Genomic DNA, 21,995 nt, shown 5'->3' on the forward strand with positions numbered 1-21,995 from the left:
TGCAGATCAAAGCAAAGAAAGCTGCCATAAAAATAATCAGAATGACATTCAGGAGACAAAGTTATGGAACATTCTAGACTCTCTCTCTCCAATGTTTTACGAACATATACTTAAAGCAACTATACAATATATAACACACTGGACATTATATTATTTGAAACTATTGACATACATATTAATAAGAGTTTAGATGTCAACATATAATATGCAAAGGGGTACATAACTTTTTTAGGGGGTTTTGTAGGCAAAAACTTTGAAGACCACTGAAATGAAGTACTGAGAACTAGAAGCAGAAATTTAGAGATAATGATGTTTGTCTGGATGCTGGGGAATATGTGATGCTGAAGGATGGTGCTGGTAGACTTAGAGTCAATTTTAATAATAAATCTACACAACTTTTCCAAAGAATTGTATGACTATGAGTGTTCCAAAGGTGTTAACCAAATGAGCCATTCTAAGAATTTGGTAGGGCTGTTGAAAATAGCAAAGGCAGTATGGGCAGGTAATACCTCTTTTAGTGGAAAAGAATTTGATAAATTCATCTTCATTACTACATTCTAGCTTGCAGAGGTTTGTGGACAGTGGAGATGCCTTATGAACTTTGGTCAAAGTTGACAGAGAAAGAAGCCTGGGGTTAGAAACATTTATACCTTTAAATCATTCACAAGAAATGAACGACCTGAAAGCAGGTGGGTTCTTAGAAAATAGACAGAACTATGGTGCTGCTCCAGTAGAGAAATGAAGTTGCTTCCCGTGGAAAAACTCAAGTCAGAACCTTGATGCCTTCCAGCAAAATAGTATTAAATTGATGAATTAAATTTTTCTAAATGTGTTTTTGCATATTCCTACCAAAAAAATATCGGAAAAGTCAGTCATTGTCACCTTCCAGGTACAAAAAGCTGAGCTCTGCATACACAGCCCTTCATATTTCCAGAGATAGCCCAGGCCCTAAACAGGATTTGGCCAGCTTCCTTGACTCTCTGTATGAATCTGCAAGTTTCTTTGGGTTTTGTTATTCTCGTCTCTGGTAGTGGTGGTGGTGGGATATTACTTTTTAATTCTGTGTACACATTGCCACAAACTTAGCAACTGTTAAAACATACTTTGTTATCTCAGTTTCTTTGGGTTAGGAGCATGGGCACAGCTTAGCTGGATCCTCGGTTCAGAATTTCACAAGGTTGAAATCAAGTTTAGCTGGGCTGTGTTCCTTTCTGGAGCTTGGTATTCTCTTCCAGTTGTTATCAGAATTCAGTGCCTTGTAGTTATAGGACTAAGGTCCTAATTTTTTGCTGTCAGCTCTGAGAGGTCACTCCCTATTCATTGCCCTTCTCACTGCACCTTCATTTGGCCTCTCCCAACATAGCAGCTCACTTCTTCAAGGCCAGCAGGAGACCCTTTCTCTTCTGGAAGGGCCCAAGCCCTCTTTTAAGGACTTTCACCTGATTAAGACCAGCGCATTCAGAATAATTTCTCTTTCAATTAACTCAGAACCAACTTATCTGAGACCCTAATTAAGATTAACAAACAATATGAAAAAAAGCTCAACATCACAGATTATTAGAGAAATGCAAATCAGAACCACAATGAGATACCATCTCACGCCAGTCAGAAGGGCAATTACTAAAAAAGTCAAGAAACAACAAATGCTGGCGAGGCTATGAAGATGTTGGTGGGAATGTAAATTAATTCAACCATTGTGGAAGATGGTGTGGTGATTCCTCAAAGATCTAGAACCAGAATACCATTTGACCCAGCAATCCCATTATTGCGTATATACCCAAAGGAATATAAATCATTCTATTACAAAAATACATGCACATGTATGTTCATTGCAGCACTATTCACAATAGCAAAGACATGGAATCAACCCAAATCCCCATCAGTGATAGACTGGATAAAGAAAATGTGGTATATATACACCATGGAATACTATGCAGCCATAAAAAGGAACAAGATCATGTCCTTTGCAGGGACATGGATAGAGCTGGAAGCCATTGTCTTTGGCAAACTAACACAAGAACAGAAAACCAAACACTGAATGTTGTCACTTAGAAGTGAGGGCTGAACAATGAGAACACATGGACATAGGGAGGGGAACAACACACACTGGGGCCTGTCAGAGGGTGGGGTTGGGGGAGGGAGAGCATCAGGAAAAATAGCTAATGCATTCTGGGCTTAATACATAGGTGATGGGTTGATAGGTGCAGCAAGCCACCATGGCACACGTTTACCTATGTAACAAACCTGCAAGTCCTACACATGTACCCCAGAACTTAAAATAAAAATAAAAAATTTAAAACCGATATAAAGAGGAGATGGTGAAAGGGGATGAAAAGGTTAAAGAATATGGAGAATAGACCCATAAGTAGGTAAAATAAATGACTAATAGACTAATAGTTCCAGAAGGCAAGAACAGAATCGAGAGATGAGGAGAGGCGTAAACTATGGACTTTAGTTAATAAATATCAATACTGGCTCATCAATTGTAACAAAAGCCTCACACTAATGTAAGATGTAGGATATATAAGATAAGATAATAGCAGAAACTGTGTGGGCAGACGAAGGGGGTATATGGGAACCTATCTGATCTTTTTATCACAATTTTTCTGTCAACCTAAAACTGCTCCAAAAAAGTTATTAAAATAAATAAGTAAACAAATTGTGCAATGGAAAAAAAAACAACAACAAAAAGATTTTCCTTTTTTTTCACTTTTGCCACACAGTATTTTTTCACCTTTGTGTAACCTAATACAGAGAGTAATATCCCATCATATTGACAGCTTCCACCCACATTCAATGGGAGAATAAACAGGAACAGTATGCTGGGGGTCAGGGCAAGAGTTTTGAGATCATCTTACAATTCTGTTTACCACAGGAGTGAAGGACACAGAAGCATAGTGATATTTGATTATCTATATCCTGTCACTTTAGTATAAAATTACTTGATTCAAGTTTTAATAAATTTTTACCAATGCTAATGTTTTCAATTTGGCTTGCTTAAATAATTCACCATTCAAAACTTTTCTACTTTCAACATCTAAAACTGAAGACTACTTTTTATAGCTGATGTCAGTGAAAAATCTATTAATATAATTATTAATCATACTTTTCCAAAACTTTTCCAACTATACTGTTTTCCTTGAAATAGAACATCCATTGTCTTACATATTACATTTGAAGTTTTCACCTGTTACAAACCATGTAAGACTTTACATTTTGTCTAATTCTTTACATAATCTTGACCAGAAATTGGATTTTTAAACCTATTAGGCTCAATTCAATTCAACAGACAAAATTCATCTTTATAAACATATATTGCATACTTTATTAGCTCGTCAGTTTGCCAGGATATAAAACTGAAAAAGATTATTCTGTTCTCAAATAGTTTGTGAAAAATTTCCTGATGATAGATTAGGATAATTTTTAATATTTTGTCTGGACGTCTTCTAAGGTCTGATGCAATATGTGTGATGTCTTCTCTAATAACACTTATACAGTTTTGATTCTCTGGACACCAACTGGGTGTTCAACAATTCAATTCCATTGTGCCTCTAATTTACTGGAGTTAGTGCAGATCCCACAGGTTAATGGCTCAGTCTTGCAAGATTGCCCCCCACTTCAGATGCCAGTTGCAAGCCTCAAGCTTCCTGTATTTCTGATTAACCGGCTACAAATTGCAGGCACCCACGACATCTTACACAGGTTTAATAAATTGCTGTAATGTCTCACAGAACTCAAAAGAATGCTACTTACTATTACCAGTTTATTTTGATGGATGCAACTCAAAAACAGCCAAAGGGAGGAGATATGCAGGGCAAGTATGGGACAAGGGGCAGGAGCTTCCATACTCTCTCCAGGCATGCCACTCTCCGAGTACCTCCATGTGTTCACCAACATGGAAGCTCCACAAACCCCAGCATTTAGGGATTTTAATGGAAAGTTATTACTTACGCATGATTGATTGGCCACTGGCAGAAAGTTCAAGGTGGGGCTGAGAGTTCCAAACTTCTAATCAAGGCTTGGTATTTCTGGCAACCAGCTCTCTCATCCTGAAGCTATCTAGGGGCCCACAAAGAGTCACCTGATTAGTACAAAAGATACTTCCATCATCTTTAACACTCAGGAAATTCCAAAAGCTTTAGGAGCTCCGTGCCAGAAACAGGGGACAAAGATCAAATATCTATGTTACCACTCGGGGTAATATAACTACCAATTCAGAAATTACCACTGTACAACATAATTTAAATTACTTCGGAAAGAAACACATGGCTACTTTAAAGTTAACTGAAGCCTATTTGCTAACTTAAAGAACATATCACATTTTCTTGACATTTGCCCCAACTGAGTTGGTTTGTCCATGTTAAGTTTTTTTCTCTTTCTGCAGACTTAAGTGTTTTGGCTGCATTTGTCTCAGCCCATTTATAAAACATTAGATGAAATGTTTTATCTAATGCTCCTAGCACTAATCCTTAGGGAACTCTGATTAAAAGTTTTCTATTTAGAAAAAAATACATAGTTATGATTAAATTTGCCTTTTTTAAAAAAAAGTAGAAATGTCTCTCAAGTACCCAGTGAAACATTTTTAAAGTTTTTTAATGGAATTTTGTTTATAAATTAAGAAAATAAGTGTAAGTAATTTCTACTAGTTTTCTTTCTCTTTGATTTTTTTTTCTCTTAGTCAGAGATTATTTAGGAATGTATGTTCCCCTTGAAATACTGCTGGATTGCTCCCCACTGCACCATTTTATTGTAGAAGTGAGATTCACTCACTCTAGAATAATCCTTAAGAACCGTTCTTTGCCTATTTATATTTACCAATTTCTTTTAAAGAACCCACTTCAAAAAAGTTATTTTCAGTTTACTCATTAATTTATTGGTTTCCTTTGAGTTTACAATATGTATCTTTACTTAATCACTTTTGAATGATATTACGCTACTTCCTATATAGTACAACCACCGTTACAACAGTGTACTTCCAGTTCTTTCTGCCGTCACTGTTCCTGTTGTCATACATGTCATTTTTACTTATGTCTTAAACCTCACAACGTATTGTGATTGTTTTTGTTCTAGATAGTGACTTTTCTTTTACAGCAATTACAAATTAGGAAAAAGTGGGAGGGTTGCTTGAGGACAGGAGTTTGACGGCTAGGAGTTTGAGACCCACCTGGGCAGCAGAGTGAGGTTCCTGTCTTTACAAAAATAAAGAAAAAAATAAATAGCTGGGCTGCACCTCGCTTCTCACAAGGCTGAGGTGAAACAATCACTTGTGCCCAGGAGTTTGAGGTTGCAGTGACCTATGATTGTACCACTGCACTCCAGTCTGGATGACAGAGTGAGACCTTGTCTCTTAATACACACACACGCACATACACACACACACGAAATATTTTTCTTATTTACCCTATTTTTACTTTTCCGATCCTCTTCATTTCTTTCTGTAGGTCCAGGTTCTGTTCAGTGTCATACTCTTTCTGCTTAAAGATCTGCCTTTCACATTTCTTAAAACATGGGTTTCCTTTATGGAGGTTACTGATTTCTCCTGTAGTCTGACAAAAATAAAATGTTTCATGTGTTTCCTCTCCTTTTGGAGAGGTTTGGCTTTTTTTGTTACCCAGGTTACTCGGTGGCTTTACAACTTCAGGTCTCTGATACACTCGAGGAAATTTATGAATATTATCTGGCTTTTTTCACATTGTTCCACAAAGGCCAGGTCCTTTGAAGCTTTCAGCATCCAATGCAGAAGCAGAAGTCCACTCACAATTCACTCCTTCAGTGATTGTATGCTGTATTGTCAATGTAAACGTCGTGAAAAAAATCTCCGTGTTATTTCATGAATTTAACCCTCTTTTCTGAACTGGGTAAAGACTCCTTCTTTCACTGAATTTGCCTTAATACCAAGCTACATCTGTAATCTTTATAAATACTGAATACATGCTTATTGAAAGTTGCAGAGCAAACTAGTTTTTTCCCCACTTCATCCTAACTGTATACATAATATTTTGAAATCTACCATTACTATCAAGTAGAAGCATTTTTATATTTATTAAATCTTTGCATCTTTTCTCTACCTTATTAAAGGAAGATGTATTAAAGAAAGCATGTTTTAACTTTAGTCATTTAAAATATAGCTATTACATATTTGCTGTTTTATAGGCATTGAGGAAGATGTTCATGAGAGCACTGTCTTAATGACAAAATTGGGTTTGGGGACTTTGGTATTTTATGAATTTAAAATGATAATCTTAGAATTATTGCCAAATAGAACTGCAGGAAGTATATTATGTTCAGTGCTGGACTGTTACAGGTTCTGAATTAATATTTATGAATATAAAATTCATCCATGATACTTGAGAAAGCTAAAATTGTTTGGATTTTCCTTCTACATACTGTTATTTCAGTTAAAATATAATTGACAAATAGATAATTTATAATTCTAATTCTAAAATACTGTAATTCTATATTAGACAGAATAGGCTAAGATAAAATAGGCAACAATTGTATTAACAAATATCCATAAAACCTCAGGTATTTGACATAGTAAAGGTTTATTGACTATTCACATCACAGCTAAATGCACTAATATCCTATCTCTTATTTCATGTATAGCAAATGACCTCTAAGGATTCCCTATAGGAGGAGCCCCCAGCCCCTGGGCAGTAGACTGGTACCGGTCTATGACCTGTTAGAAACCGGGCTGCACAGCAAGAGGTGAGCAGCAGATGAGCAAACATTACCACCTGAGCTCCACCTCCTGTCAACAGTAGCATTAGATTCTCATAGGAGCTGGAACCCTATTGTGAACTGTGTATGTGAGGGATCTAGATTGTGAGTTTCTTATGAGAATCTAATGCCTGATGATCTATAGTGGAACAGTTTCATCCTGAAATCATTCCTTCTCATCCGTGGAAAAATTATCTTCCACAAAACCGGTCCCTGGTGCCAAAAAGATTGGGGATTGCGCTGTATAGAACAACAAAGGGCTGGAGGATTAGGTGGGATCTATTTTTCTTTCTTTTTTTTCTTTTTTTTAGACAGAGTTTTGCTCTTGTTGCCCAGGCTGGAGTGCAACGGTGCGATCTCGGCTTACTGCAACCTCTGCCTCCTGGGTTCAAGCAATTCTCCTGCTTCAGCCTCTGAGAACCTGGGATTACAGGTGCCCACCACCACGCCCAGCTAATTTTTTGTATTTTTAGTAGAGATGGGGGGCTGGGCTGGTCTTGAACTCCTGACCTCAGGTGATCTACCTGCCTCGGCCTCTCAAAGTGCTAGGATTACAGGTGTGAGCCACCACACCCAGTCCTATTTTTCTTTTTCTTTTAATAACTTTATCGAGATATTATTCACATACCCTACAATTCATCCATTTAAAGTGTACAATTCACTGATTTATAGTTGTGCAATCATTAATCTAATTTCAGAACATTTTCATTCCCTTAAAAGAAACTCTATATGTGTTGGCTTCATTCTGCCCCCATCCCCTCCTCTTATCCCTAAGCAATCACTAATCTACTTTCTATCTTTATGATTTACCTATTCTGGACATTTCATGTAAATGAAATTGTACAATATGATTTCATACCTTTTATGAATTTTCTTTCACTTAGAATAATGTTTTCAAGGTTCACTGATGTTGTATCATGTATAACTACTTCATTCCTTTTTATTGCTGTATAATATTCCATTGTACAAATATACCACCTTTTCCATATCCATTCATTAGCTGACGGACATTTGAGTTGTTTATGCTTTTTGGCTATTATGAACAATGCAGCAATGAATATTTGTGTGTAAGTTTTGTGTAGATATGTGTTTTTATTATAATTAAGGGTGGAATTGCTGGGGCATATGGTAACTCTATTCTTAAATTTGGAGGCAAAGTTACCACCAAACTGTCAGCACTATTTTACATTTCCACCAGCAATGAATAAAGGTTCCTGTTTCTCCACATCCTCACCAAACTTTCTTCTTGCCTTTTTTATTAAAGCCATCATAGTGGGTGTGAAGTAATAGTTTATTGTGGGCTTGATTTGCGTTTTCATAATGAGTAATGATAGTAATGATTTGGATGTCTTTTCATGTGATCATTGTCCATCTGTGTATCTTCTTTGGAGAAACGCCTCTTCAAATCCTTTGTCTATTTATCTAATTGGGATTTTTGTCTTTTTAAGTATTGAGTTATAAGAGTTCTTTTTTAATTCTGGGTACAAGTCACTTATTAGATATATGTCTTGCAAATCTTTTGTGCTATTCTGTGAGTAGTCTCTTCACTTTCTTGATGATATACTTTGATGCTCAAAAGTTTTCAAACTTAATGAAGTCTAATTCTATTTTTGCTTCTCTCTTGATGCTTTTTGTATTCTATGTGAGAAATTTTGGCCTAACTCGTGGTCAAAGATTTACTCCTATGCTTTCTTCCAAGAAACATACAATTTTAGCTCTTACATTTAGATTTATGACTCATTCTGAATCATTTTTTTGTGGTATGGTGTGAAGTAGGGGTCCAAACTTATTTTTTTTGTATTTGAATATTTAGTTGTTTCAGTACCATATATTCATTGAACTGTCTTCATATTCTTTTCAAAATCTATTGACCATAAGGGTAAAGGCTTATTTCCATACTCTGAACTCTGTCCTATTGATCTATATGTCTATTATTACCAATACTACACTGTCTTGATTATTGTTACTTTGTAGTGAATTTGAAATTTAGAACTGTGAATTCTCCACTTTGTGCTTCTTTTCAGGACTCTTTTGGATATTCTGGGTCCCTTGGATTTTCATATTAATTTTAAGATCGGCTTGTCAAAATTTGCAAAAAAGTCAGGTGAGATTTTGAAAGGGATTACATTCAGTCTGTAGAATACTCTTGGGAATATTGAGATGTAAAAATATGATAAGTCTTCTGAACAATGAACATAAGATGATTTTCCATTAATTTAGGCCTTTTGTTTCTTAAACAATGTTTTGTAGTTTTCAATGTAAATTTCTTGCACTTCTTTCATCAAATTCGTCCCTAAGTTATTCGTCTTGGTGCTATTGTAAATTTAATTATTTTTAAATTGTATTTTCAGATTGTTCATTGCAAGTATATAGAATATGATGATTTTTGCATATTTATCTTCTATCCTGCAAGCTTGCTGAATTCATTTATTAGCCATAAATTTTTTAGTGGATTCCTTAGAATTTTCTAAATACAAGATTATGTCATCTGCAAACAAAAATAGTTTTATTCTTTTTTCCCAGCCTGGATTTCTTTTATTTCTATTTCTTATCTATTTGCTCTGTCTAGAACTTTCCGTAAAATGTTCAATAGAAGTGGTGAGAGAGACATCTTTGTCTTATTCCTGATCATATGGGAAAAGTATTCAGTAATTCATCTTTAACATGTTAGCAGTAGATTATGTGTTGATGCTCTTTATCAAATTGGGAAAGTTTCCTTCTATTCCTAGTTTAGTAAGCATTTTTATTATAAATGTGTTGGCGTTTGTCAAATGCTTTTTCTACATCTATTCAGGGTGATCATGTGGTTTTTGTTCTTTATTTTATTAATATGATGTATTGCATCAATTGATTTTTGCATTTTAAACTAACCTTGCGTTACTGGGGAAAATCTCACTTGGCTATGATGTATAATCCTTTTTACCTATCTAGCCAGATTCAGTTTGCTAATATTTTGTTGATAATTTTTACATTTGTGGATCTCACTCACCTGTTTATTTTTTTATATATTTTACATTGATAACTAGATGTCTTAGATAATAACATCATAGCAACTCTGGATACTGATTTCTCCACCTTGCTATTGTTATTGTTGTTTAGTTTTTGGTCATTTGTGTATTTGTTTTGTGATTCAGCTGAAATAACTTTGTGAAGTCTTTCTATGCAGGATGTTTTTAAGGGCCAGGCCTAAAAGTTACATACATCACTTTTGCCCCAATCCCAAAAGGTCAGAATTTGGACATGTGGTCCACACCTAACTCTAAGAGAAGCTGGGAAATGTAGACAAGCACAGTGTTACTTGGTGAGCACCAGAAGTCTCTACCATCATTCAAACTTCTAGTTATCAAGTATCTCTTTTCCACATTCAACGTACCTTGTTGTCCAAGGAGTTCAATCATAAATCACTGAATTCCAAGTTGAAGAACTCTCAAGTCAGGAAATGCATCCACTTGGCCTAGTGACATAGCAACTAAAAAGACAAGGTGTCCCCACACCCCATCTGCATCCATACATGCCCCTAACCTAAATGCTGGGGCAGGGGAAAGAAAAATATATCTACCATTAATAAAATGGAAGGCTGGATGACATACAAAGATCACTTAACTTTCTATGAGATATTGGTCAAAGGACACACAATGTCAGCTAATTAAGAGGAATAATTTCAACAGCATGGGACTATAGTTAATAACAATGTATTGTATTTGAAAATCTCTAAGAGTCAATTTTAAGTGTTTTCACTACAAAAAAAATAAGTATGTGAGGTAATGCTTGTTAATTAGTTCAGTTGAACCATTCCACAGTGTATACATATTTCAAAATGTGTTGTATATGGCAAGTATATATAAATTTTATTTGTCAATTTAAAAAGTAACTTGTCTACAGAAATACTAGAATCCTTTAGGACAGATAATTTGTGAAGTTTTTCCACTCTGGCAGTGAGGGAAGTCTCCAGAAACTCATTCATGCTCTGCTCTCCGAGGGTGAATTTTTCTCTTTACTTTTCTCTTTACTTTGTTAAATGTTTACTAATATAAAATGGAGCCACACTGGTTCCTTTCTGTAAAGGGAGAGAAGAGTAAAGATGGGCTTTCTGAGTTTATTATTATTATTATCATTTTGTTGATATCTTCGGTGGTACTTTTATGTTTGTGCTACTGTGGTTAGAAACACCACTGGATTACATCCTAGCTTTGAACCTGATTTTGGGACCTGTTGTAATTTCTGGTTTTAGCTTTACTACTGGAGAAATTATTTGCTTTGAGAAGTTAAAAGTGTTATTAACTCCCAACTTATTAAGATCTTTTAGATTTTCTTATTTCTTGAGATAATAGCTTCTATTTCTTTTGTTTATTTTTATTTCTAATGTATTTCCTTTCTCTCTGGGCATAAGATCTTCACCACCATCAATAAAAATAATTATCCAGATGGAAGGTTTTTATTTATTAGAACTAGGAGGCCATTTGAATGCTAAGTTTTCTCTATACAGAGATCATTAAGATTTTAATTTGGATGAAAAATTTTAAGTAAAATTTCAAAGCAAAGCTTCTAATCCAGTCTGCTAAATGGGATTACAGAGAATTACATCCTTGGTAGATGGGAGCGGAAATTCAGGTTGAGTCAGTACTTAACGTGGTTCAAACTGAATCTGAACCCAGAATGCCAGAGGAACAGTCGCTATAATAATTTCTGTAAAGTCTACAAAAGGTAGTTAAGGATGCTGAAAACTGACCTTAGCAGTAGCATTTCTTTACTCTTCACTTCCATAGACCTAACTCCCCTGCACTCTGCGTTAGCCTCCTGGAACTACTTTCACCTCCTTAAAAATTGCCCCCTTTGCTCCTCTTGATGCTTCTGCACATGCTCCCTCTGGGTGATATGCTGCCATTGATGCTGTGGCTGATGGTCCTGCATCCCAGCCTGAACACCTGTCCTTGAAATTTCATGGTCTTTGTCTCTACTTGCAGTCAGTTATAAATTCTGTGTGGATTGAGACCAACTGTGTTTTCTCTTCCCAGCAGCTGTAACCTCACATGTCCCCCGCCACTGGTGCTGTGCTAGAAAGCAATCATAGATGCTTTAAAAAGAGTTGTCATATGAATAAAACCTCACCCACTTCTCAGTTTTGCTTGAGTTATGGATCTTGAAGTTAGTTATTTGCTATTTAGAGATTTTGATACTACACTGTCATTATTCATTTCAGACTTTTTTCAGAAATATTAAAGTCAATATTTCTGTGAAAATTGAAAAAATCTTTGATTAGATTTCTATTAATTTTGAATAAAATGCTACATTAATGAATGAATGTTTTGATCGTTTATAAACACAAAATAATACAATAGTAATTTAAGTGATATACAATAATAATGTAAGTGATATTCTTTAAGGTTTGATCTAAGGACACAAATATATGTATTAAACATTGAATAAAAATAAGGATGACAGGATACTAAATCCATCGCTTCATTCCTCTTTTTTTATTTTTTGAGACAGGGTCTTTCTCTGTCACCCAGGCTGGAGTGCAGTGGAGCTATCACAGCCCACTGCAGCCTTTCCCTCCCTGGGATCAAGTGATCCTCCCAACTCAGTCGCCAGAGTAAGCTTGGACTACAGGTGCATGCCACCATGCCTGGCTAACTTTTGTATTTTTTGTAGAGACAGGTGTCTCACTATGTTGCCCAGGCTGATCTTGAACTCCTGTGCTTCAAGCAGTCTGCCCACTTCAGTCTCCCAAAGTGCTGGGATTACACCTGTGAGCCACCGTGTCCAGTCTTCATTCCTTTTTTATATACATAGATTGTTATAGTCAATTCATCAGAATGAACTATAGTCATAGGAAAATATTGGTATATAGTTTCTTGATAAACAATGCTTGTTATTATGCTAAACCTATTGCAAAATCTATAGTGGTTTTTCACATGTTGCTTTCATGGTTTGCAAACCAAACACAAATGAACTATTAGAACCACTAATTATCTTGTCTGTTAGTGAAGATATTGGAATGGAAAAGAAATTATTTTGAGTTTCAAAGGTAAATAATATACTCCGAAGACAATGATTATTTTTCTCATTTAAAATGTACATTGATGTGGTTTGGCTTTGTCCACACCAAAATCTCATCTTGAATTGTAACTCCCACAATTCCCACGTGTTGTGGGAGGAACCTGGTGGGAAGTGACTGAATCATGGGGGTGGGTCTTTCTCATGCTGTTCTCGTGATAGTGAGTGGGTCTCACAAGATCTGATGGTTTTAAAAATGGGAGTTTCCCTGCACAAGCCCTCTTGTCTGCTGCCATGTGAGATGTTCCTTCACCTTCCACCATGATTGTGAGGCCTCTCAGCCACATGGAACTCTAAGTCCAATAAATCTCTCTTTTTTTTTTCTAAACTGCCTAGTCTTGGATATGTCTTTATCAGCAGCATAAAAACGGTCTAATACATACAGGTTCCATTAGAATTATTCAAGGAATAAAGCAAAAAAAATAACATAAAATGACTGAGTTACTGGAAAATGGGACTACTCATGGCAGAATCTATTGTAACAAAACACATCTTTGTCAAAATTGTCATTTCATTTGGGATCTCTTTTTCAATTCTTGAGGCAAAAATAAGATAATTTATATGTATAGTTTAATTTGCAGTCTAGGGAGACTTGGTATATAACTCTAGCCATAAGAGATTTTCATTTCCAAACCTAACATTTCTAGCAGTTCTGGGCTTCACTTTTTGGAGGGAAATCAATAAATCAAATTTTAATCAGTATTTATTGAGTACCTACTAACATAGACGCTATGGTAAGGAAAGGTCTGGGTGAAGAAATGACAGAAGTTTATGAGATATTCTTGCTGATTTAAAGAAGTTTTTATGCAGAATACACACACATATACACACACATGCATGCACACACACACACATACCAACCCAAACACACTGTCACACACAAATAAATAAGTTTATTATCGTTGAGCTTGGCCAGTTCATAAAGGATTGGTCTGAGTGGAAAGACTAATGAGAACTACAACATCCTTGGTTTACAGATATTTCCATCTTGTGTTATACAGAGCTAGCAAACAAGTATCTAAGAATAAAAGTGGGTGAATAGATGCAGTTCCTCCTTGAAGCATACCTGAATTTTGTGCTCTGTCTACCTGGAGGAGAGAGACGAGTGAGGATTCTGCCAGGCCAGATAAACATAAACCAGTGTCTCACAACTTCTTATCCCCTGGAATAATCCTAACTCATATTTCTCTCTGCTGCCATAAAAGACAATTCTTTGTTGAGAGTCAGTTATGTAACTAGTGAGAAATCCCTAAGCAGTGACTTGGATCTGTTACAGAGGAAAAAAACAAAACAAAACAAAAAACAGAAGAAGAAGCTAGAGGATGATAAACACAGGGTATGGTGTTCTGTGCTATGTTCAGGAAGCAGGCTGGAGCTGAGATATATTGAATACTCCGGGACTTACTTATATAATACCTAATTGCGATAAGTATTCATCGTATGACTCTAGGGAGAGGAGAAGTCAATAAGTATTCATCGTATGACTCTAGGGAGAGGAGAAGTATGGCTTACCCTTTAAAAGATCATTCTAAGCAATTTTGTAGAGAGTAGACTACAGGGAGGTCGGTTGGGAGGCCTGGACTACAGTAGTAGTGGAAATATGGGGCAAAGTGGTTGGATTTGGGACATTCTGAAGCTAGACTCTAAACATCTTGCTAATAGATTGGATGTCAATGGAGAGAAGGATAATCAGTAATCTCTGTTTTGTGGTTGATCAACTGAGAGAATGTTAGTTTCATTCTCTGAAATGATCCCCAACGAGAGAGAGGAAGAGGTAAAATGTTTTGTATAAAATATTAAGGTTATATTTTGCATTTTACATTTCCAAAATAGAATTAATTTGGCCAAAAATGATCATGTTCAATGGAGTGAGTCAGACCAACTTGCATAATTCTAACATAATTTGAATACTCATCTGTTATTTTTCTTTTGGCTGGAGGTTATTGTTGTTGGTGGTGGTTTGACAGAAAAATTGCAGACTTTTTGGCCAACTATGAGAAGGAAAAACTTGACACACAAAAAATCTGGTTTATTGAGTGATTTCTAGAAATGAAAGGTATTTCTATTTTCCTAAAATGTGAATTTATATTTGTTCTTTGTCCACCACTGAATGAGATTGGATACTTTTTGAGAGGAAATGATAAAAAACTATTTTTACTTTTATGGGGCCCCTTTCTCAAAGTTACCTTGGAAGTCATCTACCGTGAATCTTGATTTTATAGTAAGAGAAAACTGAGCTATTATAAATACCAAATGAATTTTAAGAAGGTCTTACATATTTAATCAGTCAGCACAGACCTTGAGCTTAAGAGATTTTGGTAGGGTTTTTCCGTTGTTACGTTTTTGTGTGTGTGTGTGTGTATTTTTTTTCCCTATCATGATGCAGAAAATCACAATCATTATTTACAAAATTAAACACTTTTAGTGTATAGTTATATCAAGTGTAACAAATCAATATCAAGTATCAAAATCATTAAATGAATTTGTGTGGACTCAAATAAAGGCTTCCACAATATAAATGAAATGCTCTGTTTACCCTGCCTTGAGTATTTCTAACTATATAGTTATCTTGAGAGGGCTTAGTGAAATGCCTCTGATATTCAAATGGCCTTTGAAATATTGATTATACTATCTACAATAATAGTTTGTATTGCATGTACTAAGCATTTTTTCTTTCTTTCTTTCTTTCTTTTTTTTTTTTTTGAGATGGAGTCTTGCTCTGTCACCCAGGCTGGAGTGTAGTGGCACTATCTTGGCTCACTGCAACTTCTGGTGCTTGAATCTCGGGTTCAAGCGATTCTACTGCCTTGGCCTCCTGAGTAGCTGAGATTACAGGTGCACGCCACCACACCCAGATAATTTGTGTAGAGATGGGGTTTCACTATATTGGTCAGGCTGGTCTTGAACTCCCGACCTTATGATCCACCCACCTCGGCCTCCCAAAATGCTGGGATTACAGTCGTGAACCACCGTGCCCGGCTGTACTAAGCATTTTCATAGTCATTTTCTTGTTGCATATTTACAGCCACCTTATAAGCCTGGTACTATTATTACCGCATTTTTAAAAATGCATAAACAGGTTGAGAGGAAAGATAATTGCCTCAAACCATAAGGGGGTAAGCAGCCCGTCCAGGACTTAAACCCCAGTCAGGCTGACACCAACCCCATGCTGCTGTCTACTCTCCTCTGCCATTTTAGTAGTTGGGAACCCAATAAATGTATCACAATCGTGTGACTAAATTCTTACAGAAAGTAGAACATATTATAATGAAGACAGAGAGGCATTAGGTAAGAAACAGAAAGTGCCTAAGTAAAAATTCTAAAACGTGCTATAAGATATACAAATTATTTTAACCTTTTTACACACAAATTGCAAGAATTATCATTAGTATATATTCCTGAAAATTTTAGCAATTTGATTTCCTGTCACATTATACATTATATGTAATGAAATATGATGTATTATAAAATGTATAAGACATAAGCTTAACTCATGTCTCAAAGAATAGTTATAATCCTCTTTATTAAACACAACTTTGATAGAGGTTTCCTGGGTTAAGCTTTTGATTATAATACATGTATTTTAAAACATAATATAGACTCTCCACATTGGTTTGATTGCTAAAATATTTTTTAAACCAAAACATGTAAAATTTTAGCAATTTTTCTTTGCTTCTTCCAAATGTTCCTGTTAAGTTTTAGTGTGTTAGGCCAAAGGATATTTATAATGATATGAAAAGCCTTAACATATGTTTTTGCAGTCCATGATACTTGCCCAAGGATCTTCCTTTTAGAATACAATACAATTTTAAGATGTACCAATATGTTTTAAAGGCCTTATCTGTAAAAACCCAAAACATAATTCAATTCTAAATTTCTCCACTCTTTCATCCTCTACATTTTTTTTTTGTCAGTTTATTACTCTGTAGACTAAAAATCTGTAATGGTTCCTCATTGCCCCAAACTAAATATGTAACAATAGCTATCAACTATTGGAATATCTGCTGTGTGCTGGGCCCTTTAGTACATTACCTCTCATCCTTCCAATCACCTGCTACATATAGAGACAGGAAAACTGGAGCACTGGGAGCTGACCTTAAAACCCATGTCTATTTGATTTGAAAATCTTGTATTCTTTCCACTAGAAATGATGGTACCTCCTATTTAGTAAATGCCTACCATGTTCTAGGCACTATACTCAGGAGTTTGGGTTCAAATCCCGACTCTACCACTCCCAACCCATGTGTTCTTGGGATCATTACTAAAACTTTCTTTGCCTCAGTTTTCTTATCTATAAAATTAGGTAAATAATAATAATAAGAGTACCTTATGGGATTATTGGGAGGATAAAATGAATAATCTATATAAAGAATTTAGTACACAACCTAGTAAATACAAATACATATTAGTTATCCTTATTTTTAGGAAATACTTCAGATATACAAAAACCTATAGTGATAATAAATATCAAAGACACAATGAAATTTAAAGGATAGAATATTATAAATACAATTGAAGCACATGTTATTTTGTAGCTCAGTATTTATCCTTCTCATGCATGCTTTTGTTCTTTCATTATAGATGTATATATTATTTTACAGATGTCTATATTATAAAGCAATATAAACATTTTCAAATTTTTTAATGGATGAGACCAACTGCATTTTTTCTGTAACCTGCTTTTTATGATAAATATGACACTTGCAAAAGCCATCATAATTGATAAATGAAGCTCTAGTTCATTTATTTTCACTGCTATACACTACTTATGAATGAAACTGCAGTGAAACTAGCAGAAGTCCATTGTAGGAATGAAACTACAGTTCATTCATCCACGCTCTAATTGATGTATATTTAGGTGTGTTTTAAAACTTTTACTATTTCATAAACTGCTATAGCATAACAAACGATGATAAAAGTAATATAAAACACTTTCTAATGCTTACTTCTCAGGCAATGATTTACATATGTTGAATCATTTAATCTCATAAAATCTCATAGTAAGAACTATTATTATCTACAATGTACAGATGAAGAAAGTGGGTCAACTTGACACAACTGGTACATGGTGTTCCTGGAAATAAAAATAAGGTAATGAGGCCAAGATGTAGCTGTCTTAACCACATGTGCCTTTGGGCACACATATATGCAAGAGTGCTCTAGGACCGGCTCTCCATCTTGTCTGCACATTAGAATCATCCGGACACTTAAATATAATGACTCATGCCTAAACCTCTCTCCAGATAAATTGACTCAAAATAGCTGGGGATCAAGTCTAGACATAAATATTGTTTAATCTGATTTTTAATTAAACTTCTTTTTCTGAGATAATTGTAAATTTGCATGTTGTTGTAATACTATTTACCATTTACCCAGTTTGCCCCAGGGGTACCATCTTGCAAAACCATAGTACAACATCACATCCAGGGTTGACATTAATATAGTCAAGATCCTGAACATTTCTGTCACCACAATGATCCCTCCTGTTGCCCATTTGTATCCACACCCATTTCCCTCCTGCTCATCCCCTCCTTAACCCCTGACAATCAGTAATCGGTTCCATATTTCTGTAATTTTGTCATTTCAGGAACGTTATAACATTCTATATAAATGGAAAGTCAATTCCAAAAGGTTGCGTACTATATAATGGAATTCCCTTATATAGGATTATATTATAGGATTCTGTTACACAGTATGGGATCCCATTATATAGGATTTCATTATATATATCTTTTTGGGATTGACCTTTTTTATCTATCAAAATTCTCTGAAGATTCATCTAGGCTGTTGCATGTGTAAATATTTCACTTCATTTATAGCTTATAGTAGACCATGGCATGTAAGCACCACAGTTTGTTTAAACATTCACCTGTTGAAGGACATCTGGATTGTTTTCAGGTTTTTTTGCCTATTAAATATAAGCTTCTGTGAATATTTATTTACAAATTCTTGTTTGAATGTATGTTTGCATTTCTCTGGAATAAACACCAAGGAATGCAATTACTAGGCCATATCACATCCTGACTTATTCCCGTCTTTTAAGGAAATTGTGTTAACTGGCCAACACCTCTCTCTTTGATCACCCTTAAAGGTCAAAAGGTCAGTGTCTATCTCAAAGTAACATTACTTTTTATCTCCAATGATGATTTTACCACCAATATTTTTAATTTTGATATGAATATTATTTCTAAGAAATTGGAGATCACAAAATAGCTACAGGTTAAATATTGCTGACATCATTTAATAAAAGCCAAAAAAAAAAAAAAAAACCCAGAAAACAGTTTAAGGTTTTCTAATCTGCAAAGCACCCTACAAGGAAATTAATATCTGTATGCAACCATCTCACTAGCTTTGTTTACTAGACATGGAATGTGAGAAAGAAAACACTTCAAATATTTAAACATTTCTAAAACCAAATTCAAAGAAGCATACTTTTCTAATGAGATGTTCATTGACTTGAAACCAAAGTAACAAGAATGCTTTGAAGAAAAAATACCCAACAATTTGTATAGTAAACTGGATATAGTGTTCCATTTAAACCCATAGAACCCCATGAAAAAATTAACCAAGTAAGACTGGATGATATCCACATCCTAGAGGCATGTTTCTTATTGATTAGAAATTTGACTAAACCATCAATATGGCCACCTTTATTCTCAGATATTTTTAGGATACTAGAGCCAATGAATATAATGGTCTATTAAGGAGAATATGTTTAAATAATCACAGAAATTAAATATCTTATCCCATTATTATTTAAAAAGTTGTATGTGTCTATTTTTATACCAAAACATTTCCTATTAAACATATATGTATATATTATAACTTTTGTTATTAGCTTTGTTTTTTCCTACCTGCTGCAACCGGAAATTTCTCTGCTTCCTTGAGACAGAAACATAATTGTGTATCTGTTGGACAAATATTATTTTCCTTTTTTAACAAAACTTTTTGATAGAAGAGCTTTATGTTGGCATCATTTTAATGAATTCAATACATTCATTAAAGAAGTGGTAAGTCTAATAATATATTTGCTTCTGTGCATTATTTTTCTCTAAATTTTGGTCTACTTGTCTTTATATACTGTTTCAAAACCTAGACACTCAAGTGTGTCGTTTTCCATTGCAATTAATCACTTGGTTTTGAGCTGCTCTAAGAACTGAATTTCGCCAAAATAATTGTGAGTATGAACTTTCCTGTTTGTGAGCTTCTTGAACAAGTTGGCGTATTTTCCCTTCAACAACTGTCACCATCTGACAATTTGCTGTTATAGCTAGACTAACATTAAGATTTAATTATCTAACTCTGGGCTCAGTGAAGGTCAGACATATTTAGACAGTTTTCCACAGAAAAGTTTGAAGTTAATACCCTGAGTTTCCTTGAATTGCATTTAATATCTTCTAGATTAAAACTGCAAATAGTAGAATCAAATAAATAGACTCATGGCATAGGTCCTGAGAGATGGGCAACTGGAGAAAGAGGTCCAGATGAGATTATTTCCTCTGAAAGTACTAGTTCCTATTGTATTGGAGGAGGGAAGATCTAGATAAATATTCGTATAACTCAGTTTTCTGCATTGCACATTACAGAAAGTCTACAGAGAACTCTCTGGGAGAGTGAGTCAGAAACCAAAATCAATCTGTGACAATATATCATTTATTTTCATACTGGAATGGCTTTCAAATCGTCTTTTATTGTTGTTAATGACACATGTTTCTTCTGTGTAACAGTCTCTGAATCAAACTAAGAAAAGGCATAAATATACTGATGAGGTTTATATAACCCATGTCTAAATAATCAGAACAAATCACTAATGGCATTTAAAGTATTCCAAAATGCATGTTACTTCAACTTGTTCTCTCTATACCACTTCACATGGCTATTTTTCTGATACTTACTTCTTTTGTTGCCTTACCCAATCACAATCAGGATTAATGCTTGGGAAACTGAGAAGTGACCCAAATTTATTATAGGCAATTATTTTTCCACTTCTGCCTATCTGTCCCTGTAAACTTTCCCCTCATCATCTGATGCCTAATGTATTGAAGACCCCATCCTCCTATCTTCATCTCTTCCTTCCCCACCAAAGAAACAGTTTTTTTCCTTTTTTTTGAGACAGAGTTTTGCTCTTGTTGCCCAGGCTGGAGTGCAACGGCACGATCTTGGCTCACAGCAACCTCTACTTCCTCGGTTGAAGCGATTCTCCTGCCTCAGCCTCCCGAGCAGCTGGGATTACGGGCATGCACCACCAAGCCCAGCTAATGTTGCATTTTTAGTAGAGACAAGGTTTCTCCATGTTTGCCAGGCTGGTCTTGAACTCCTGACCTCAGGTGATCACCGGCCTCAGCCTCCCAAAGTGGTGGGATTACAGGCGTGAGCCACCGCACCCAACCAAGAAACAATTAAAAAAAAAAAAAAAAAAACCCTATTCTCTGATCATTCACAGTAAGTTATAAATAGCTCATAAAATTACTAAACATATACAAAAACAAATCACGTTTTACAAAGAGGGCAAAATGGTCTAGACTTAACATATAGAAAGCAAGTCAATTTTTTCTCCAACTACAAATGACTGATATGTTAAATTAGTTTTACCATTTTTTTTTTTAAATGTGAGTTATCCAGAACTCACATAAGGAAAAGTTTAGACAAAATGGTAAACCCAAATCACCTACGCAAGATCTTTATGAATGGGTGTGATAGTCCTTTATGTGTAATGTTACTGAACTAGTAGCTGCAAAACCTTTGTCTATTTTCCATTTTCTGATCCCTCTTAGGAAGTAATAACACATTTTTGTAAGTCAATAGCTATCGCCATGATTCCCAAAATAGGGGCCTACTAGAGTATTTTACATTTTTTGAGTGACACCCAACTTCTTTATCTTTCAGATCTCAATATTTTGTTTTATGAAAGAATCAAAGTAAGAAATCTAAGCATATGAAAAAGCACTTGATTCCAAAGGAAGAGATCATTTTAGTTGTTCAAAGGCTTACATGCTTAATGCACTTTCTATTTGTTAATGAGACTTGTTCACATTATATAGCTTTCAATTAGTTGTTTTGAATTAATTTTTTATAGTCCATATAAAATTATAATATTACAAAAATAAAATCAACATGATTGAGGAGTCTGAAGGGCAGTGAGGTCACATATCCCAGCCCTGGTTTATTCAGAGATTGATTAACAGGCTGTGCCTTGGAGTTGGCTCATGTGCAAGAAC

At 35.1% G+C, this 21,995-nt stretch overlaps 1 protein-coding gene across 8 annotated transcripts in view; it reads left to right on the top strand.

The window, feature by feature from the left end:
- The window catches only part of CNTN1 (contactin 1), a 402,152-nt gene that overhangs the window by 173,365 nt on the left and 206,792 nt on the right, over nt 1-21,995 (top strand). Inside the window, exon 2 of one of the 8 annotated variants that reach the window (XM_032173712.2) lies at nt 8,745-8,824. The exons of the other annotated variants lie outside the window; for them this stretch is intronic. The gene's annotated coding sequence lies outside the window, so the exon portion shown is untranslated. The remainder of the gene's footprint in view (nt 1-8,744; nt 8,825-21,995) is intronic. 8 annotated transcript variants of the gene reach the window in all.

This window comes from Hylobates moloch, unplaced genomic scaffold (genome assembly GCF_009828535.3).
Source record: "Hylobates moloch isolate HMO894 unplaced genomic scaffold, HMol_V3 SCAFFOLD_13, whole genome shotgun sequence".
In the NCBI taxonomy this organism is placed as follows: domain Eukaryota; kingdom Metazoa; phylum Chordata; class Mammalia; order Primates; family Hylobatidae; genus Hylobates; species Hylobates moloch.